The 8,935-nt window shown below is 47.1% G+C and overlaps 1 protein-coding gene across 3 annotated transcripts in view; it reads right to left on the reverse strand.

Annotated features, from left to right (window-relative positions):
* clcn3 (chloride channel 3) overlaps positions 1 to 7,949 on the reverse strand; it is a 113,823-nt gene extending 105,874 nt beyond the window's left edge. The window contains exon 1 of one of the 3 annotated variants that reach the window (XM_078394840.1): positions 7,798 to 7,949. The gene's annotated coding sequence lies outside the window, so the exon portion shown is untranslated. The remainder of the gene's footprint in view (positions 1 to 7,797) is intronic. The other 2 variants (XM_078394844.1, XM_078394842.1) reach the window with 2 other exon arrangements.
* Positions 7,950 to 8,935: the final 986 nt, after the last annotated feature.

Here is an 8,935-nt window from a genome sequence, read left to right on the forward strand (position 1 = left end):
CCTCAGTAATCCCCAATCCATTGAAGTATTCAAACATTAGGTTTGCAAGTTAGAAAATGATCAACCAAAGAGCAATAAATGACTTGCAGAGGAATGTGTAGGAAGGAACTGCATATGCTATTATAAACCAAAGATAGACACAAAAAGCTGGTGTAACTCAGCGGGACTGGCAGCATCTCTGGGGAAAAGGAATGGATGACGTTCAGAAGGGTCTGGCCCCGAAAAGTCACCACTCCTTCTCTCCAGAGATGCTGCCTGTTCCACTGAGTTACTCCTGCTTTTTGTGTCTACTTGCAGGGGAATGACAGTTCAGGCTCGTCATATAGGTTAAACTACATTAACAGAGTAAGAATGCACACTGTCATCTTGAAAGGCACGATTGCCAAAGATGTAATAATTGACAACCGAGTCCTCTTCCTCACCTAAATGCTCAGAACAAAATACAGGAGGTTGAAATGAGCTGTCTCTTCATAAATTGCAACCTGTAGGAGCCATTTACGCTTAAATTAGTTACTGTCATTATTTTATGGCCGTTTAATATTTCTAGTTTTTGTCTTTTTTGCATGCTTGTGGGTGTGATTTGATACGTAATGGGGAGTGTCTACATCCGAGGACGCTAGCGTAGCCAGAGATTGGGGGTCAGTTACTCTCGGAGGATGGAGAGAATAGTTTTTTACCACACGACTGTGTTGTTTGAAGAGGAAGCAGTTGATAAGAACGAAAAGTTATGAATTAATCTTTTGATTTGTGCTACTTTAATAAAGACCATTTAATCAAGAAACAGCATTTGGAAGATTTGTTTTTGCTATCTCAGAGTGCGATGTGTGCATAAGCTATATCTCCACCACATCCCCGAGCAGTAATGGCTATCAAAGTTGGACTTTGAGAAGGTACAGAAACTGCCATTACACAACCCTTGTATCCTTTTGTCTCACACCTTCTGTCTTTTCAGTACTGGCCTTTGTCCACCATCTGCCCGTCAACTCCCCCCACCTATATCTGCTCATTATCTGCCAGGTTTCGTCCTGCCTCTCCTCTAGCTTTCCTCTCCCCCCCCCCCCCCCCCACCTCTCTCCTCTCACCCCCACAATCAGTCTATAGGTACCCAGTCCAAAATATCACCCTTCCGTATTCTCTCGAGGTGCTGACTGACCCGTTGTTACTCCTGTACTTTGTGTCTTTTTAGAATTAAAAAGTGGTTTTGCATTCCCAATTTTAGTTAACTTATCTACAAACAAACCTTCCGCCCTCGGTTTCCTGTGCCCCTCCTGGACTCGCTTCTCCCCCTCCCTTCCACCTCTATTCCTTCATCTGGCTTCATATTTCACACCTCTTATATCCTTATCTCACACTTTGTATTTTCATCTCTGGACTTTGCCCAACTATCTGCCAATGAACTCCCCCACCCTCACCCTCGCACCTGTATCCACCTATCACTCACCAGGCTTTGTTCTGCCCCTTCCAGCATTCTCGTCCCACCCCACCAGAATCATTCTGAAGGGTCCTGACCTGAAATGTCACTGATCCTGGTTCTCCAGAGCTGTTGCCTGCCCTGCTGAGCTACTCCACCACTTTGTAACCCCCCTGTAACTGTTGCTCCATAATTCTGTAACGCTATATTCTGCATTCTGGCATTTTTCTCTTTCCACTACCTGTCCTGCTTACGACTTGATTGTACTCATGCATAGTACGATCTCACTGAACAGAATGCAAATAAAGCTTTGCATTGCATCTCAGTACATGCAGAGTTATCATTAATGCTGTTGCACAACATTCTCCAAATCCACTAGCAGGGCGAGTGAGACTCAGCAGGATATCACAAACAAACCATCCCAGAATCCAAGCCTTAATTACACAAAAAAAAAAGACATCGCAGGAATAACTTAACGGCCGAGGCAGTATCTCTGGAGAAGTGACGTTTTGGGTCACTTCAGACTATCCACAGATGCTGCCAAACAGCTGAGTAATTTCAGCAGTGTCTTTTTTGAAAATCAGCATCTGACAAACAGGGGTCCTTGTTGACGTTATGAACACTAAGACTTTTGAAACAGACATCCTTCTCCAAGCTCCATCATGGCAGAAGTGGACAAGAGTCAAGTCAAGTCAAGTCAAATTTATTTGTCACATACACATACTCGATGTGCAGTGAAATGAAAGTGGCAATGCCTGCGGGTTGTGCACAAAAAGAATTACAGCATATAAATAAAGTTAATAAGTTACTAAACATAGCACAAAAAGTGTCGACAAAAATTTAGTCTCTGAGGTTATAAAAATTGAAATTATTCAAGAATATTCTCAAAGGCTCCTTGAAAAAAATGGTACAATTTCATCACCTTTAGAGTTTAGAGAAAGAAACCTAAAAAAAATGCTGCAAATCCAATATGAAAACAAAACATCCAAAGCATTCAAGGGGGACAGAAACAGCCTCAATGTTTCATGTCATGGATCCTCATCAAAACTGAAAACGTAAGGAATTAGGGGAATATCTGGGAATGGGTGGAGACCAAAATCGTCAATGTAACAATTATTTGACAAACCAGTTATTATAAACCAGAGAGAAAATATTTTTTTTTAGCTAATGTGTAGAAAAATGGTAGTTACATAAAATGATTAAATTCACCTTTGAATCCCATATATTGCAATAGAGAAAGGTGCTGGTCCTCATAGTTGCAATAGGCATCGTTGGAAGGTCAGAGAGGAAGAGGGACAAAAAAATAAAATGACAGGCACTGGAAGTTCACAAATCACTGTTACAGATTGAATGGAGATGTAGATGGTACAAGGGGTATTAATAACAGGAAGAAAAAAAAATTACTCATAGATCTCTCTCACATACAGCATGTATTCCTTGTAGAGCTCCAGTTAATAAATAAGGACTTCCTTTGTTTAATGATTAGCAAAGCTCAACCACTATATAAAATATGAAACAGCGCCCGGTGCGGCTCGGCCGCGGGGCCTTCCATCGCCCGGTGCGGCGCGGCCGCGGGACACCATTCTGCTTTAGTTAAACATTTTGTTCAAAATGACCGCGCCGTTGTGTTTGGCTGCCTGCCACTGTATGTTTCTTTTTTTTTCCTAATCAGATGTGCAGCACTTTGGTCAACGTGGGTTGTTTTTAAATGTGCTATACAAATAAAATTGACTTGACTTGACTTGACTTCAATTATTTCCACAAAGAACACGCAAAGGAAAGCTAACAAATTATTAACACAACAGGGCAGTGTTCCAAAGAAAGTTTTGTGCAGATGGGCGAAAAGGTCAGACTGGACACAGTGGTGCCTTGGATCAGTTTCTGTGCAATACAACTCTGAGGCTCTAACTTACAACAAAATAAGTGTTTTTACTGTAAAAATTATGACAATTTCAGGAAGCAATCTTCCTCAATGTTGACTCTCCATATAGATCTACCTGCTACACTAAACACTGCTCTTTAGTTCAGATCTACAGGCCCTCCTCAGGTTATGAGCATCCAAACAGCGGGAAGGACTTGTCAGGTGCTAAAGAACATCTGCAGGCACCTTCTGCTGTGTGAAATCACTGTTTGCGGCAATATCCAAATGGTTGAATTTAATGTCCTGGTTTAACAACACATCACCCTCGATTGGCCCATGTTTTCAGTTGAATATATTGCCTGGCACCACATTTCCAATTAGCGAATTGTTCGGATAACAACTATTTCAGGAATGGAATCTTGCTGTAACCTGGAGGATCTGTAATTTTAGACTGAACAAATGTGGAAGGAATTTATTCACAAAATGCTGGAGTAACTCAGCAGGTCAGGCAGCATCTCAGGAGAGAAGGAATGGGTGACGTTTCGGGTCAAGACCCTTCTTCAGACTGATGTCAGGGGGCGGGACAAAGGAAGGATATAGGTGGAGACAGGAAGACAGTGGGAGATCTGGGAAGGGGAGGGGAAAAGAGGGACAGAGGAACTATCTAAGTTGGAGAAGTCCACTGGGCTGTAAGCTGCCCAGGTGAAATATGAGGTGCTGTTCCTCCAATTTCCGGTGGGCCTCACTATGGCACTGGAGGAGGCCCATGACAGAAAGGTCAGACTGGGAGTGGAAGGGGGAGTTGAAGTGCTCAGCCACCGGGAGATCAGGTTGGTTAAGGCGGACTGAGTGAAGGTGTTGAGCGAAGCGATCGCCGAGCCTGCGTTTGGTTTCGCCGATGTAGAAGGAAAACTCATTGTGAAGTGCACTTGGGCGGAGTTGAAGTACTGAAAGATTACGTTTTGCTGTTCCTTTGTTTTCCTCAGACCCTTAGTCATGTTAACTCATCCTATTTCACGCAGAACTATTGGAATATACATCCGAAACAGGATAAGACAAAAGAAAAAGCAAAAAAAAGACACAAAATGCTGAAGCAACTCGGTAAGTCAGGCAGCATCTCTGAAGAATGTGGATAGGTGATGTTTCGCGTCATGACCCACCCAGTTACTCCAGCACTGTCTTTTTTTTTGTAAATCAGCAACTGCAGTTCCTTGTTCCTATCAATATAAAGCATTTAGCCTCATCAACCCATGGGAGTCTAGAAGCTTCCTGAAACATGTCACCTCCCACCTTCCTCAGCTAACTATCAGCACAAAATGTTATCACTCCTGTAAATCGTACCTTCTCTAGTCTTTCAATATTCTTAAATTATGCAGCTTGAATCACACCACTAATCAATGTAGGTTTAGCATAACTTCAATACTATTTGCTTAGAAATAGACATTAGTGCTCGATTTCTTGCCTTGTCTTTGGGCTTGATCGCCAGAGGTGCAAGTTTAAATAATTCATGTATTTGACTGCAGATCCAATCCTTTCCTGCTCTCCCACAGACTGAAAACTTTCCTGTAATGTGATTCCTAATTTTTCCCTACTCACATACCCTCCCTCACATGCGTTGAACTACATTTGCCTATTATTTAACAATTCTGCAACTTCATTAATGTCCTACTAAAATGTGTTGCAGTACTCTTCACTATAAACTAGCCATAAATTTAGAAATGGAGAAACAAAGGAACTGCAGATGTTGGTTTACCAAAGACACAAAGTGCTGGAGTACGACACAAAATGCTGGAGTAACTGCAAGTCAGGAAGCATCTCCGGAGAACGGCAGTAGGTGACGTTTTGGGTGGGAACCCTTCTTCGGACTGAGAACTTCTTCAGAGAGATTTAGAAATTCGGTTTTGATTCCAGTCTAAATTGTAAATAGCAATGGCTCTGGTACGGATTGTTCTGAAGCACAACACAATTCTAACTGCAAGCAGCTAGCTTTACTCCAACTCTCAGCTTTTTGTCTGAGCCAGCTATCAAACCATTCTGTTTGATATGTACAAAAGAAAACTGCAGATGCTGGTTTAAATCGAAGTAGACACAAAATGCTGCAGGAACTCAGCGGGCCAGGCAGCATCTTTGGAGAGAAGCAATGGGTGACGTTTCAGGTCGAGACCCTTCTTCAGACTGATGTCAGGGGATGGGGCGGGACAAAGATAGGATGTAGTAGGAGACAGGAAGACTGGTGGGAGAACTGGGAAGGGGGTGGGGATAGAGAGGGAAAGCAGGGACTATCTGAATATATTGCCTGGCACTATGTCAATGTTGATACCGCTGGGGTGTTAACTACCCAAGCGAAATAGGAGGTGCTGTTCCTCCAATTTGCGCTGGAATGTGGCTGAGAGTCTGGGTTAAAACATGGTCGTAGAGTCGGAGGAACAGCACCTCATATTTCGCTTGGGTAGTTTACACCCCAGCGGTATCAAAAGTGACTTCTCTAACTTCAGATAGTTCCTGCTTTCCCTCTCTATCCTCTCCCCCTTCCCAGTTCTCCCACCAGTCTTCCTGTCTCCTTCTGCATCCTATCTTTGTCCCGCCCCATCCTCAGACATCAGTCTGAAGAAGGGTCTCGACCCGAAATGTCACCCATTCCTTCTTTCCAGAGATGCTGCCTGACCCGCTGAGTTACTCCAGCATTTTGTGTCCACCATTCTGTTTGATAGCAGGCTAAGACAAGCTATCGAACCAGTCCCATGTTCAACTTTATTTGTTAAGTTATTAAAGGGTCCCATATAGAATTTTTTTTTAATAGCCTGATGAATTAGTACTGTCTATCCTGTTTACTCCCAACAAAAGTAAACAGTTTGAATTGCAACCAATCCGTGGCATGTCATGGCAGCAGCCCACCCAGCCAAGCCAACACTACTTGAGTCAACCCACCTCTCCCTTTCACCACCCTTGTCTCGTGGCTCCTCCCACCCTGACATGTCCATCACCCTCACAGCATCCCTACCTCACCACCCACACTTCCTCCCCCTGGAACCTCCGCCTCTCCCCCGGGTCCTTTGGCTTCTTAATTCCCCCCCCCCCCCCCCCCTCCCCTCCCCTCCATTCGCATCTCCCCCATATTTCCCGCCCAGAGCACCACCCTTGATTCTTCTCCCCAGGGACATGCACGATCCAACCTCCCTTTCTCCATGATCCTTTGATCCTTTCACTCCAGGTAAACACACCACACTGAGCTTCTCTCTCCCCAGACGCATTCCCCTCCCCCACCATCCTCTGTCCCTCCTCAAGCAGGCTCCTCTCCACCCCCCAGGTCCTCTCCCCCCCCCCCCCAGTCCCTCTCCCCATGAAGCACTCTTCCACTATCCCTCTCCATTTGAAACATTCTCCCACTCCCCATGCACCCATCTCTCCTCCACTTTCCCTCTCTCCTGTTGCACATTCCCCCTTCACTGTCCCATTTTCTTTGTACATGCTCCCCAGTCTCTTTCCTCATAATATTAACATATCCCTCAAAACCGTCTACCATTAATCTTCCTGCAGCTCCTCATCCCTGTCCACCCTCTCTCCCTCCCAGCCCTCATCTATCTCCCATCCACCTCCCTTACTCCCCATCATCCCCCACCCCGCCACCTTCTTCCCCTCTTCCCACCGCCACCACCCCCCTCCATTGCCACCCCTTCATCTCCTCCTACCCCTTACCCCACCATCACCCCTCTCTCCCCATCCCTCTACCTCCACTGTTACCCTCCTCCCCACCCTTCCCCTCTACCACCACCCTCCCTATCCCACCCTCTCCACTACTCCACTGTCCCTTCTCTCTACTCACAACATTCCCCCTTCCCACCTTTATCATGCAGCCCCTCCTCCCCACCTTCCACCCCCTCCCCTACATTAACCCACTCCTCTCCCCCATCATCCATCCCTCTCCCCACCATTAACCCTATGCAACACTCTCCTCCATCCCTGTCACTCTCCTCCCCTCTATCGCCTCCAATCCCCTCCCGTCACCCACCTCCAATCCTTTCCTCCCCCCATAAAACCGCCTCCTACACTGCCTCCCCCTTCCCTCTATCCTCTCCATCTCCTCCTCCCACCGCCATCATCCACGTCCTCCCTCCACCATCCCCTGTCTGACCGATCACAGCAACCCCACCCCCGTCCCATGCACCCATCACTGCGCAGCCCCCCCCCCCCCCCTCCTCCCTCGCCTAGTCACAGACCCTCCAGCCCCACCGCCTCTCCACACACCTCCTCCTCACTCTGCTCCCCTCTTCTCTCTTTCCCCTCTCTCATCTCATCCCCTCCTCCTTTCCTCCGGCCTACAGCGCGCAGCCCAAGCATCGGGACCACCAACAGTACCAGCAGCGGTCGGTGGCTGGCTGGCCTCACTTCCTCTCTCCCCCCTCTCCCACCCCCTCTTCACTCCCCCTCTCCCTTCCCACTCTTCCCTTCCCCTCCTCTCCCTCATCTCTCCCTTCCCCACGCCCCCCTCTTCCCTCCCCTCCTGTCCCCGGGCCCCGCCACCTACCATGTGCATCATCCCCCCGCAGCCTCTGTGGTCATGGCCCGCGCTGCGCCGGTGCCGGACTCGGGGCAACGCTCGGGCTGCGCGAGCTTTTCGTAACGCGAGGCAAAGGTTGCAGCCGCCGACGAGCGCGCGCTCCCCCAGGGCACGGCACGACGCGCGCGCGGCCCGCCGGCCGTTGCTGGGAGCGAGCGCGCGCGCAGGAGAGAGGGAGGGAGGGAGCGCGCCTTGTTATGAGGCGACGGCGGTCGGTGTCCTCCGCAACGACGGTGAGCTAGTGACAAGTCGTCCTTTATTGTCGAAAGTCCCAGATAGATCATGAAATTCTTTCTTGCAGCAGCACAACAGAATATGTACTCTGTTTACGATATAATAAACGGGAAAAAAGATCAGTGTGTATGTATATTTTTCCACTGAACCTTATGTATATGTACACTGAACTTTGCGTGTACATGTATGTGTATACATATACATATGTGTGAACTGTGAGGAGGATGCTATGAGGATGCAGGGTGACTTGGACATGTTATGTGAGTGGGCAGATGCATGGCAGATGCAGTTTAATGTGGATAAATGTAAGGTTATCCACTTTGGTGGTAAGAACAGGAAGGCAGATTATTATCTGAATGGTGTCAAGTTAGGAAATGGGGAAGTACGAAGAGATCTGGGTGTCCTTGTTCATCATTCACTGAAAATTAGCATGCAGGTACAGCAGGCAGTGAAGAAAGCTAATGGCATGCTGGCTTTATGACAAGAGGAGTTGAGTATAGAAGCAAAGAGGTCCTTCTACAGTTGTACAGGGCCCTAGTGAGACCGCACCGGGAGTACTGTGTGCAGTTTTGGTCTCCAAATTTGAGAAAAGACATTCTTGCTATTGAGGGAGTGCAGTCTAGGCTCACTGGGTTAATTCCCGGAATAGCGGGACTGTCGTATGGTAAAAGACTGGAGCGACTAGGCTTGTATACACTGGAATTTAGAAAGATGAGAGGGGATATTATTGAAACATATAAGATTATTAAGGATTGGACATGCTAGAGGCAGGAAAGATGTTCCCAATGTTGGGGAAGTCCAGAGCCAGGGGCCACAGTTTAAGAATAAGGGGTAGGCAAGAGATCAGGGAAAACTTTTTCACTCAGAAAGT

The sequence above is a fragment of the Rhinoraja longicauda genome, chromosome 3, assembly GCF_053455715.1.
Source record: "Rhinoraja longicauda isolate Sanriku21f chromosome 3, sRhiLon1.1, whole genome shotgun sequence".
Classification (NCBI taxonomy): domain Eukaryota; kingdom Metazoa; phylum Chordata; class Chondrichthyes; order Rajiformes; family Arhynchobatidae; genus Rhinoraja; species Rhinoraja longicauda.